The 14,768-nt window shown below is 40.0% G+C and overlaps 1 protein-coding gene across 1 annotated transcript in view; it reads right to left on the bottom strand.

The window, feature by feature from the left end:
• Positions 1–14,768, bottom strand: part of LOC122797744 — a 1,403,591-nt gene that overhangs the window by 547,333 nt on the left and 841,490 nt on the right. The window lies entirely within an intron of this gene.

Raw genomic sequence — 14,768 nt, forward strand, 5'->3', positions numbered from 1 at the left:
GCTAAACTGCTCATGTGCATCAAGAACAGCACAGCTGCACCCCTGGCATGTCACCAAAGCTAATTTAAACTTCCCCAAACTGTCATGTTTACATCACCCAAGTGTAGTAAAAGTTTACACACTGCACAAATAGACACCAGCACCACCAAAATACCCTAGTCTTCATAAATTAACCTTAATTCCAAAGGTAACTTTAGTTTGCCTTAACATTGCTTATTAAAAAAAACATTTTCTATTCACTGCACACACACACAATCACTGAGCATAATTATTCACCAAAAACAATGCCCACCTAAATCAATATCCTAGAATTGAAATTCACTCTTAATAGAACAAAAAGAAAACAGTGTTATAACTAATCAATCAGAAAACAGCAAGAACGGGCCATACTCTATCTACAGAAGCTAAACTTAATTTACAACTTCAAGGTTTTCACAACGAAAGAAAGCAGGAACCACAAGGTGCACGTAAACACTTTAATGGACCACACAAAAAATGTCACAATATATCCATTATATCAAGCGCTTTCACTCGATCAATACCGAGCTTTGTCAAGATGACGACGTGTGCGCACACACGACGCGCATGCGCACACGACATGCGCACACACGACATGCACATGACATGCGCGCGCACACACGAGAGACGCACGTGTACACGAGGCGTGCAAAAGAGACGCGCGCGCACACACACAACGCACACACGACACGCGCGCGCTGCTGCTACAAGACACACAAGACGCCAAGCACACACAAGACGCGCACGCGCACACACAAGACACGCGCACACACACACAAGACACGCACACACACACACAAGACACGCACACACACACAAGACACGCCACACACACAAGACACGCCACACACACACACACACAAGACACGCCACACACACACACACACACACACACACACACACACACAAGACACGCACACACACACACAAGACACGCGCGCACGCACACACACAAGACACGCGCGCACACACACACACAAGACCCGCACACACACACACAAGACAAGTTTACTGGGAAAGTTAGATTGGACACAAGTGCCCGTTTTAGTGAAGGCCCAGGGAGAAAAGCTCCAAGGTGTCATATTTAATGCAATCAATATTTAAAATACATTTTATAATAAAATTTCAATGACTACATACCATAATAATCAGTATAATAAAATTTGTATTATATATACACCAGATTTTGTAACACATCTAGTTACATAAATATAAATTGGCTGCATTTCTTTATGCATGGAGTAGACATGGATCTTGAAACTAGTTTCTACACACCAAATTTCCACACAATTCATTTATTACATTCATATATCCTCTATCTACTCCTTTAGCATGAAACATTTCCAGTATAATTTTATATTTATTTATATTGACTGCAGTATTGTACAATGTTTCCTAGTTTTGATATGGATGAGCAGGTGCAGACCCATCAACCAACAGGATTAAAGTTACAGGTATTTAGTTAACTTAGCATTTGAAACTTTCCCATGCTACAAATCCCTCACCTTTTCATCCATAATACTCTGCCAACAATCTTCCTCCCCCATCACTTTGTTGTTTTACAATAAGGTGGATCAGAAGGAATACATTATTAAGGGAAGGAGGGTGGATTTTTGAGAATGGTTCTGCTTCATTCAGATGGCAAGTACATAACTTTTATATCTGAGATGAGATACATCCGCAATATCAGTAGACTAGTGACCCAAAAGAATCCTCATGGGAATATACTTCTAACATCTGTGAACTCAAATGATGATCTTTAAGGAGATTGCAGCTAACCAGTACAGTCTTATAAACACACACAAAGAAGCCTATACAGCTGCTGTACAAATGTCCCCCAAGTACGCATTCAAGAAATGGGCATGAAAAGTAGCCACTGCTATGGCTGAATGGGCTGTAAACATGGAACACAAAAGTCTACTGAATTTCTCATAAAATGTATTGCAATGAGTTAACTACCAGGAAATCATTATTTTGGAAACTTTGAAACTAACTTTATAGAAAACGAAATAAACAATTGCAAATCTTTTCTGACAGATTTGATTCTGTCCATGTAAAAAAAATCAGAGCGGACTACCAAACTGGTACAATGCAACAAATATTTTGCTTTGAATGACATGCTAGAAAATGATCTTATTAGTCAGGATACTTTCAATCATCTTTGTATGGAGAAGCCAAGAAAACCTTCCATCTTTGGGATCCCCCAAGGTGCACAAAAACCTTGAAGATCCTCCCATGAGACCTACTGTGGCTATGTTTTAAATAAACGGCTGTTCCTTCTGACTACTGCTTGGTTCGTGACTTTGTGGAAATCCTTTTGGTGCCTGTACCTGCTTTTTTGTTGGTGATTAGTATCTTCAGGTACCTTGCCTCATTTTTTTTTGTTTGTTTACTGGCCTTATGGAGGTTGGTGATAGCTCCCCAATTGGGGAAGCATGGAAAACTGAAGATTTTAACGAGCGACTTTCTCGAGTGGAAGGGCAGCTAACTTAACTTATACATTTGATGTCAGCCAGTTCGCAGGGCAATGTCTGTAATTTCTCGGCTGTTTTTAGTTTACCAGATGTGGGAGTGGGTCGGGGGCTATACCTTCACCAGCTTGCAATCAGGACGCCGATATTCACTATGGGCAGGCTGGTATACGTGCGGAGGATGTGACATCATTCCGGGCGCCAAAACCACACAGAGATAGGAGAGCCGGGGTCCCGAATGGGAACGGAGCTATTTCAAAACCTTTGAGTAAAAATGGATCGATCAAAGACCATATGGATGGTTATTTGGGGTCTGGGCAACGGACTGATGGAGGCTGCAATTGCGGTTCGCGGAATGGAGGGTTTTCAGCAGAAAACGGACACTCTACCATCACAGTGCATGGGTGGACTAATTAAGATTCTATGGCCAGTTGGTTTATTCAACAGAGTTCCTTTTCAAACTACCAAGGTATTGTTATTGACATTTTGGGGAATGATGTACATGGAGGGACTGATACAGATGAAACATATGGTACCAACATAAAAAAACTTACTGATTTAATTTTTAAATATAAATCCCTGGGTATTGATGACAGTTATTTGAAAGACTGCACATCTAAGGGCATTGTACCAAAAGGTTTGCGCGTGTACAAATTCCCAAACAATGTGGTAGAGGGTTCTACCGTCCACGAGGAACTTTTACAGATTTTTGATCGTAGTGGACATGAAGTAATGAGGGCTATAATTAAAGAAAATGAAAGGTAAATGCATAAATTGTTTGAGGATATTGAGCATTTAAATAATATCGTGACTAATGATCTTGTTTTCCATTCAGGAGGAGAATAAGAAATATCACCTGATTAAAAAACAGGTGGAGGGCAAATGTAGCATGATATATAAAAGAAAATGTGGGAAAATTGATAGGGATTTGAGGAAATGCGATCAGAAACAGGCATATCCCTTCCCTAGGAAAGACCCATTTCCACGTAGAGGTTTTATGTGGGGAACATGGTCACTTACAAGGGTTCAGATACAAAGGGTTTAATACCCATAATGCATGGGGGATACAACATGGACAGTATGACTTCAGGATGAATAGGGGACCAGAACAAGATAGTCCTGATAGTGCAGACTTTCCGGAACTTAGGAGATCAGATGGACAGACAAAAATCCCGGTCCAATATTTTCAGAGAGGTCCCCCAAACGGCAGGAGATAATAGAAGAAATATGCAGTGAAGGGGGACAGGAGGAGGTGGAAAGTATTGTGGTGGAAGGACCACGTCATATATCTAATGACTTTAGCATTTACAATTATAGCTGAGTGGATGTCATTAGTAAACATTCTGAGATATTTTCAAAAGGCTTCAAATTCATTCCTACAAGTAAGGGACGCTTTGCGGATACACTCTATTTAAAATTGTTTCCGAGGAAGAATTTAGAAATTTTATTCCAGGGAACATCAAAGCAGGAATACTAATACAGAAGTCAAGAAAACTAGTACCATAAATCCCCCCTTGCACCCACAGTTGAGAAATTTTGAGGTGCAAGTAGAAAGGGAGATTAGAAACAGCATTGCCAGGCGGCAGAGTTGCAGGTATAACCTTAGCAAGAAAGAATTTGATATCATCAAATCCTTCAGGGAAAAATTGGTATGTCAGGGTCATGCAGCAGGCTGCAAGGAGGGAAGGGTGTTTTTTATGGACAGTATCCTGTATACTAGCAAGATGCTAGATATGTTAAATGACACATCCAGATACATCAGAGTGACCAGGAATTAAATAAATTTGGCATATCAATCTGACTACTGCTTGGTTCATGACTTTGTGGACCTCCTTTTGGTGCCTGTACCGTTTTTTTTTTTTTGTTTTTTTTTTTTGTTAAATATTTGCATCTGTTACCTCTACTCTTACCAAATTACTGTAAGTTAATGGACTGACTGAGGTTTGGCTGAGTGGTTAATCTGCAAAGAAACTATCCTTATGAGCATCAGGAATAGAAGATTGGCAGCAGTAATGAAATAATTCCTGAATGCAATCAGAGTTCCATCATAGCAGCTGATTAACCCCGAGGAAATGTCAACTCAGTAAATGTTAAATCCCAAAGCGATACAGACTTCCTTACAGGAAGTTAGAGAAGTAACAAGAAGTCAGAGAAGTAAAGTGATTCTACGGAAAGTATTGCAAACTTAAAAGAAAACCAAAGAAATGCAACCTTGACCAAAGTTAGAGATTGCCATTTACTTTAACAGTGAAAGGCTTCAGTACTTTAGAAGTAACCCAGATAGAGAAATATGTCCATTTACCTTTTTTCCTCTCCCCAGTGTTGGCCCTCTGAATAAAAGTGAGGAAATGAACCACTATCTCAAAAAATGAAGGGACCTTGAGAAATGGAGTAACCATGCAGTTAGTCAGATGAATTGAAGTTTCAGTAGTCTCTGTTGTTGTATCCCATTACTCTGTGTACAGAAGTTTGACTTGCAAGAGTCTCACTTGAGATGGTGGATGCACATGATAAAGATAGTTATTCTCTTCCTGACCCCCACCCTTGTAGTATACATTACCATGAAATACTTCAGCCCTATGACAATGGTACTGTGTAGGACAAAAGGCATGGTCACAAATGGGACAGTCTGCATTTCTGACTAATGCAATATACAGCTATTTATTTTTCTTCAGTTCTCATCAAAAAGGTTGGCAACAGATGGCATGGTTGCCACCTGGAATGCAGCTTGCACTACATGTCTCCATCAGGCAAACTTTCTCATGACTGGCTCATCACATATGTTTCGCACAAAAATCGTAACGTGAAGTAACTTACCACACAACATATGAATACATTGTAAACATGTTTCCTAAACCTGCTCACAGCCCTACATTCTGTCACTCCAGGGGATGCACAGCAGGACACTTGGGTCAGTACAGAAACAATGTAGTTGGGCTTGGCAGATTTTATTAAGCAGGTCAAAGCTTTGGAACTCTAAAGATAATCTGTTATTCTTGGGATAAGTACACATGTGGATTTTCCTATGGTGTCCAGGTGACAAGATGCACCATTATGTCAACTGGCAGTACCATTCAGACAGAAGGCTGCAGCAAGAGTAATGCCTCATAAAGGATGTGTTACGCAGAGATCACAGGTTCTTTAGGCCATTCCCTTAACTCATTAACCCTGAGTACCACCACAAGGCATGTCTAAGATTACATCCGGGCACTCCCTGAGGAGGTAGCTATCCTGGCACATTACATCCGAGGTTGTTTAGGAGCAAGACTAAATTCACAAACACAATGTAACTTCACTGCTAAATTGAAAAGGTACCTTAACTTTAATGATCTTCTCAACTTTATTTTTACAGTAGAGTTAACTATTGTTTACATAGGATTTTTTTCCCCTGAGAAAATCAGCTTGCCCTATGGTTGTGATTGTTCACAGCCAGCTGATGTGTCCCTGATTTTCTTTGCTTTCCCAGTGATAGCGAACACAAACACTAGCATTCCCCGTTCACCTACATTAAAGCAAAATAAAAAATAGAAGTATAAAAAAAAAATCCCTCCAAAATCAATATCTATTTACAGGCAGTAGAAAACACCATTGCTTGGCCCAAATTCTTTCACTGGCCCCAGTGGTGAAGCAAGCAGTGGAAGGCAATCAGATTGCTGCAGCCACAGCATAACATCTCTGCCTCTGCACCTAACCACTCTTTGCTCAGGGGTGAATAAATAGGGGGTCCTGCAGCAGCATCAATCCTATTCTCTTTTGACAGAACTTTACACAGTGATTTCATAGAGGCTAGTACAGGATCCTTCATCAAAGCATAATCATTGTGTGTTTAACGAAGCTTCTTGCAGCAAGGAAGATTCATCACTCAAGCTCTGAATAACCTGAAACAATAGCAGTGCAAATGACAGTTTAGTTAAGCAGTTTGGCACAGTATGAGAAAACACTTTTTTTTTGTTTTTGCTGTTTAGGGATTGGATTGTCAGTTAATTATTTCCTTATTGCTAGGTGTAGTGAGGAGTACTGTTTACTGACGTTCTGTTCCGGTGACGCAAACTTTTTTTTTTTTAAACAGATTGCATTTTGTTTTTTTTTTAAACTTACTTTAGCGTTAAGCTCTGACAAAAAGAGATTTATCTCTAGGTAAGCAGAGTTAGGTTTTACATTTAAATACAAGTCTGATCCCCTGGTTTGAAAGTTGATGAATATCAACAGCCTTCAGTGCTGCAGCCTGTGCATCACACTGAAAGACGTATTTTGTCATGTGTTTATGTTACTTATTCAGTAAATCATAGGGCTAGGATTGTGAATTATTTATATCCCTATTGCTGACGTTCCACTCTGATTCCTAGTCCTCTGACACTTTTTTAAAAGGATTGCAGATTTTTTTTCTACATTTACTTTAGCACTATTCTCTGACAAGGTACCCTACATTCAGGGATTTTGAGCATCTCTGCATATCATTAAACAACTAGTGCACTTCAGCAATGACTACTCCCCATAATTCCTTGCGTACTTGGTAACAGCTACTATTAAACCAGCCATCTGCAGAATAGTTGTGCCTGCCTTCAGAAAACAGCAGGTGATCATCTAGGTTAGGATTCATGAAATGAAGAAAAAAAAAAAACAAACGCTTGTGCATGCATAGTTGGGTAGTGGCTGTGAAATTCGCACACACTAGAAATCCCAGATAATAATATAGCGTCTGACCCCTTCCCTTCGGGACGGCAGTGCTGACCTATATAATGTAATATTGTATACAAACAGCATCACTGCCATGGGGGCTCCACACGTTTGTGAAACAGGTACAGAACATTTATAGCACAGCAATTACTGACAGTGCAATTTGATAGGCTTTCTTACAGTGGGAAATACTGTGTATTATTGATGGTGAATTGCCTTTTAAGTGCATTCACACCATCTTGTATCACAGATTGGCTTTGCATACAGTTTCACCCTGACATTTTTTTCTGTAAGCTTTATCTTTATGGCTGCTGACCATCAAGCCTTCCCTTTTTAGCTATGTGATAGGTAAATACTAGTGTGTGTGTGTGCGTGTGTGTGTATATACCAGTTATCCTTTCATCTCCCCAAAAAATGTTGCTTAATTAGTTATACTAAATTACATATTGTGTATATGTATATATATATATATATATATATATATATATATATATATATATATAGTTTCCTTGTAATATCCTTAACTAATTAACGTTTGGCGGGTACCTGTTATTTAATCGACCATTTTAAATGTCGAATACTTGAAGTTCGAAAGGGTAAGTTTGAAAAACCGAAATGCTGAAGCTGTGGAAATTCGAATTCTTCCCCAGGGAAAGAATTTGGTTGGCTGTTTCCATGGCTTCAACATTTTCTGTACTGTGGTGCGAAAGTTACGGATCGGGTTAAGGTAAGTGTGTGTGTGTGACGGACGTTGGGGTTAGGGTGCGGGTAAGTGTACAATAGTGACTGACTTTAGGATTAGGGCGCGGGTAAGGTAAGTGTGCGATAGTGACAGACCTTAGGGTTAGGGCTTAGGTTAAGGTTACTGCATAGATAGTTGTGTATGTAAGGTGCAGTGTAGGTTTATTATGTTTTTGGTGTGCCTGTGTTTTTCTGAACAGCGAATTTTTTCCCTGGGAAAAAATTTGCTCTTCTGAGGTTTCAATGTTGTCATATTTCAAACATATGGTGTTCAAAACTTTGGAAGTTCGATTATATGACATAGACCCCGTTTGCCTGTCTAGCCTCTGGTTGTGAGCAATGAAGGTGAGTTGCTTGTTGGATAATGCCACGACAGGGAAAGAAGTTCATGGTGTGCCTGTATCTCCTCAATTATCAGTTCTGCTTTTTCATGTAAACATTGCTACCTTTTAGATACTGGAAACAGTTCCCTTGATCCTTTTTTTTTTGTTTGCAGTCATTGCTTTCCAACCTCTGGTATTCCCATTAATTTCAGGTTCTTGCATCTTGCTGAATTTTCCTGGTCTACTTTTTTTTTTTGTCATCTCCTCTGCTAGCTAAGGGTCGCAGTTGCACAATGCTTACCTCAATCTATGAGCAAGCTAAGACTTGCATTACCATTTCCACTGTTTTGTCACTTGCTTTTCGTATTGTTTTGTCAGAGCTGGATTATTTGAGTGGTTCTGTGTTGTATCACAACAAATTTTAAGTGTTTAAATAACAAGTGTGGCAATCTGTATATGGTTCATAAGCTAATGACCACTATAGCCCATGTAAGCCTAGCCATTCAACTGAGAATGGTGAATAGATATGCTGGGCATCTCTCTTTTTACTCCTGTGTGTTCAAATACATGTTGTCAATTCTTGTGCAGTCCTGTACAGTAAAAGCCAGTGTTCTTTCATTTTTGTTGGGGCTACAGCAGGTAATACAGAAGATATAAATGGTATTACAACTTTTACTGATTTACTCAGATGGCAATGACTCAGTTTTACATTACACCTACATCAGGAATGTAATGAATATCTGTTTAACAGATTCTGTGCAGCAATCACCACTTTTGTCTGAATATGCAGAACCTTCCAGCAATGAAATGCAAGTCATCATCGTATTATTAATTTACAGTATGTGCAGTACAGTATACAATGAGTTATCACCTGTCAGGAAAAATCCTCAGCGGCTGCCACAGTTATTCGTATTACTAAAAGTCGTTATCCCCTTGATGAATGCACATGCAGAGGTATGGCAGACAGCTGACACTGAAGGAAGTCATGGGACAGTGCCGGTATCACTATTCTGAGTGGGTAGCCAGCACTGGTATGGGACACTTCAGATGCCCTTGAGTGCCAATGAAGTCCCATGCCTGTTCTGGGTGCATTAGTGGAGTGGTGATCCTAACCCTGCTTTTTCCTCTTTAAATGTGCCCTTTCTGTAGCCCTTTGTCAGTATCCAGTCATGCAGAATGGTAACGCATATTATGTGTTACCATTCTTGCCATAGCCAAAAATGGTAATGCATATATATATATATATATATATATATATATATATATATATATATATATATATGTGTGTGTAGTAATCCAATACATCTCCCAACCATCACCAGTAACCTATATGCATTTCTTCCCTGTGCAGGTGCTTCTTCCTTTTGCCAGTGACATGGCTTCAACAGCAGGGGAATGGCAAGTGAGGCTGTGGGTGTGTGACCATTCTTACATTCACTGGGCTGCCATCCATGTTTCCAGGAGTGACAAATACTACAACCTGAGCTTCCACACATCTAGTATGAAGATGCACTGGATTACAAAAGAGAGGTGTGCATTGGAGTGGACTCCTGCAGTTGCTGGAAGGGAAGTGTTCCATCTGCCCTGAGCCTGACATTCTTGTGTTGCACATTCGAGGGAATGATGATTTTTGAACAAATGCAGTTGTGGTGGCCATATTGTCATTTTGTGTGATGAGACATAATTCCTCACCAGAGCTGGAGAAATGCAAACATCCAGTGGGCAGTGCACAAGGCCAGACAGTTACAGAATGGGTTCATGCATGGCTTGATGCATAGGGTTGGTGGATCAACAATCAGCCATAACAGCATCTCTGCAGAAGTTGTTCACCTTTTCAGAAGTAATGGAGTTCACTTAAATGAAGGTGGGATTAACCTGCTCTTGACTTGAGCTCTATAATGGCATGATGTCAGCAATATAGGATATGCTGGCAACATGCACCTAGTGACAAAGGATGGAAAACAGCCATGAGCAAGTAGGACCGCTATGGCAAGGAAAACCATTAAATTTTATGAAAACCTCATTCGCTACTTACAACACAACAACTGCAATCGTATGCTGTACCCAAATGTTCAGAATCAGATTATGAAGATTATGATAGTTTTCATATTTTGGTGAATAAGTGTGCTAGGGAACTTAATACTGAATAAAACCTCATTATAAGCATTGTATCTGTATGTTGTACAGATATCCCAGGTGAATCATTTTGAAGACGACACTGAGCCACACATGTATGTTGATATGTAGCCATTGTCTGCTACAGGTGATATGTCTTGTCAGATTATGAGAAATATGATATATTTCTGTGAATATCTCAGTAAAGGAGCATCACACAGTAATGGCTAAGGTATTGTTTTAAAGCTGACATCCACACAAACTAACGACAAATTGTATGGGTCTACATGGTATATTCACTAAGATAATGTGATTTGTTTTACCAAAAAGGTAAAAATATGCATAACATCAGCATTCCTTGGCAAATATTTAACAATGACTTAGATATACAATATCAACATTTATACCATTGGAAAGATCGGTGTCTATTACACAACTTTCCTATTTACATTTTTAGTTTAGCTGTTATGGTTAAAGAGTTATGAACTTTTATTTTCTGTATGGTATTACAAATGGATTATCTGAAAAGCTCAGGCTGCACTGTTGAACCTAAGGTGGAAGTAAGCAGTCAGCATTTTCTGAGCTGCTTCGGAGTGAATTAGTAATCTACTTTATTTCAATGGCATCCCTAAACCTGGGGTCATCTGGGAGAATGCTGGGTTAACCACCTTATCTTCATCAGTATTTGGGGTGGTGAGCTCCTGGCAGGTGCCCACATGCCTTTGATTGCACATATCTTTCTTACTTGACATCTGAGGTGATTGTTTCTGAGGATGAGGCAGCAGCACAAAAATAAAACAGCACAACTAGTGAACTTTTGAGTACAGTTTGCAAAAGGACAAAACCACTATTATGGTGCCAATAACTGCACTTAACACCCTCAGTGAAAAAACAAAAACATTTTTTAGTGCAGGAAGCAAGCAAGGGTATTCAAAACAGCAGCAATATGCAAAACAGTCATAGGTTCATAGGTTCATACTAGGCTATCTGCCCAAGGGCATTTATAAGCCTATCCCATAGTTATGTGGCTTTCGCCACCCCTTTAGTTTGAATAAAACTATGCCTATTATTTTGCTGTGCCTCTGTCAAGCAGTGACACTGAAGTAATCCCTGGGGTATATCTGCGATCTCCCATCCATTGGTCAAGATTCCTCTTGAACAAGGCCAGCGATGTGCTCTGCCTCACATGTACTGGGATTTTGTTCCACAGCATAGGGAGTCTCTGGGTGATGAATCTGTCCCTCCAGCACGTTCTATTAATAACCGTGTCAAGGTTTAAGTCTCCCGCCTTGTGGTTCTGAGGGATCTAGATTTTTGAGGTGAAGTATATTCATCAAATCTGGGTTTGACATGGCCTTATATGTCAGGCACAGGTCACCTCTGAGCAAGCGGTATGAGACTGAATAGAGCTGGAGTTGTTTCAGTCAAGGCATAAGACATATTTTGAGACCCTTTATCCTTTTGGTGAGGAACTTTGAGGCCTTTCCAGCTGCTGCAGGTGTCGGGTCAGATACATTCCGAATGGGGCATTGTACTCAATCATAGGTCTAATGAGTGATGAGTACAGGGGGACGATGACCTCCCTTGATCTAGATGTGAATCCCTTCATGATCAGGTGGGCAATGTAGAAGGTTTTCCTAACTACTTTAGCAACATGAGTGTCAAACGAGAGGCTACTGTCAACCTGGGTCCCCAGATTCCTGATGACTTCTTCTGTGCTCAGTGGCTTGCCACCTATAGGGTAGCTAGGGGTAACCTTGTTTTTCCCGAAGGGTATGACTATGCATTTCTTGGCGTTTAACTTTAGGCCATGGCTCTGACAAAGCAGTAAGAAAGAAAACAGATGAGGCAAAAATGTTAAGGTGCAAGGAAAATTAATGACTTCCTTAAAACTGTAGGGAAATATAAAAAAAATCCAATATGACCTACAAGTAGACTAACATAAGGCAACATAAATAATCAAGATAAAAAAACTGAAAAAAATGACAATTGTTTAGAATGATATTATGAAAAACAGATTAGGGCCACTTCTTTGACTTCTGTTTAAACAGCCGCGGTGGTGCAGCGGTAGCATTGTTACCTCACAGCAAGAGGTTCTCCTGTTCGATTCTAGGCTGGAGTGCCTTCTGTGTGGAGTCTGCATGTCCTCCCCGCGGTCGAGTAGCATTGGAAAGACATACGTGAATGGGCATGCCTTCGCTGAAGGTTGGGCGTCGGGCTGGCAACTCTGCACCATAAAAATCTACTGCCAATCATTAGCGGACCGGAGTTCCACTGTGGTGACCCCTAACCGGGAAAAGCCGAAAAGACAAAAAGTACAGTTTTGTACCTACCATAAATGTAGATGTTCGAGGATCCACATTGCTGCAGTCATAACCTGTGGGTAGTCCGCTGTCCTCGGTCGGCCCGAATACCAAAGTGTTAGGCTGGCGTCGGTCATAGTCGCCAGATTCGACGTCAGTACGCAGTGGTACTAAAGCGCATGACCGACGCCATATCCTCAGTCTTTCTTGCCCCAGATGTCAGAAGGCCTAAAAAAGGAAAGGCCATAGCCAAACATAGAAAATACCCAACCACAAATTACATAAAAAATAATCACCCCAAAAACAACACAGCAACCCTAAACTACAGAGGGAAGGAGGAGATTGGACTGCAGCAATGTGGATCCTCGAACATCTACATTTATGGTAGGTACAAAACTGTACTATGTTCTTCGTCTCACATTGCTGCAGTCATAACCTGTGGGTAGAATCCTGCAAAGCAAAGATTGCATCACAGCGTGCTCTGAAAGACGTATTTTGTCATGTGTTTATGTTACTTATTCAGTAAATCATAGGGCTAGGATTGTGAATTATTTATATCACTATTGCTGAAGTTCCACTCTGATTCCTAGTCCTCTGACACTTTTTTTTAAAAGGATTGCAGATTTTTTTTCTACATTTACTTTAGCACTATTCTCTGACAAGATACCCTACATTCAGGGATTTTGAGCATCTCTGCATATCATTAAACAACTAGTGCACTTCAGCAATGACTACTCCCCATAATTCCTTGCGTACTTGGTAACAGCTACTATTAAACCAGCCATCTGCAGAATAGTTGTGCCTGCCTTCAGAAAACAGCAGGTGATCATCTAGGTTAGGATTCATGAAATGAAGAAAAAAAAAAAAAAAACGCTTGTGCATGCATAGTTGGGTAGTGGCTGTGAAATTCGCACACACTAGAAATCCCAGATAATAATATAGCGTCTGACCCCTTCCCTTCGGGACGGCAGTGCTGACCTATATACCGTAATATTGTATACAAACAGCATCACTGCCATGGGGGCTCCACACGTTTGTGAAACAGGTACAGAACATTTATAGCACAGCAATTACTGACAAAGTGCAATTTGATAGGCTTTCTTACAGTGGGAAATACTGTGTATTATTGATGGTGAATTGCCTTTTAAGTGCATTCACACCATCTTGTATCACAGATTGGCTTTGCATACAGTTTCACCCTGACATTTTTTTCTGTAAGCTTTATCTTTATGGCTGCTGACCATCAAGCCTTCCCTTTTTAGCTATGTGATAGGTAAATACTAGTGTGTGTGTGCGCGTGTGTGTGTATATACCAGTTATCCTTTTATCTCCCCAAAAAATGTTGCTTAATTAGTTATACTAAATTACATATTGTGTATATGTATATATATATATATATATATATATATATATATATATATATATATATATATATATATATATATATATATATATATATATATAGTTTCCTTGTAATATCCTTAACTAATTAACGTTTGCCGGGTACCTGTTATTTAATCGACCATTTTAAATGTCGAATACTTGAAGTTCGAAAGGGTAAGTTTGAAAAACCGAAATGCTGAAGCTGTGGAAATTCGAATTCTTCCTCAGGGAAAGAATTTGGTTGGCTGTTTCCATGGCTTCAACATTTTCTGTACTGTGGTGCGAAAGTTACGGATCGGGTTAAGGTAAGTGTGTGTGTGTGACGGACGTTGGGGTTAGGGTGCGGGTAAGTGTACAATAGTGACTGACTTTAGGATTAGGGCGCGGGTAAGGTAAGTGTGCGATAGTGACGGACCTTAGGGTTAGGGCTTAGGTTAAGGTTACTGCATAGATAGTTGTGTATGTAAGGTGTAGTGTAGGTTTATTATGTTTTTGGTATGCCTGTGTTTTTCTGAACAGCGAATTTTTTCCCTGGGAAAAAATTCGCTCTTCTGAGGTTTCAATGTTGTCATATTTCAAACATATGGTGTTCAAAACTTTGGAAGTTCGATTATATGACATAGACCCCGTTTGCCTGTCTAGCCTCTGGTTGTGAGCAATGAAGCTGAGTTGCTTGTTGGATAATGCCACGACAGGGAAAGAAGTTCATGGTGTGCCTGTATCTCCTCAATTATCAG

Source organism: Protopterus annectens, chromosome 3.part1 (assembly GCF_019279795.1).
Source record: "Protopterus annectens isolate FY-2018-M chromosome 3.part1, PAN1.0, whole genome shotgun sequence".
Lineage (NCBI taxonomy): Eukaryota > Metazoa > Chordata > Ceratodontiformes > Protopteridae > Protopterus > Protopterus annectens.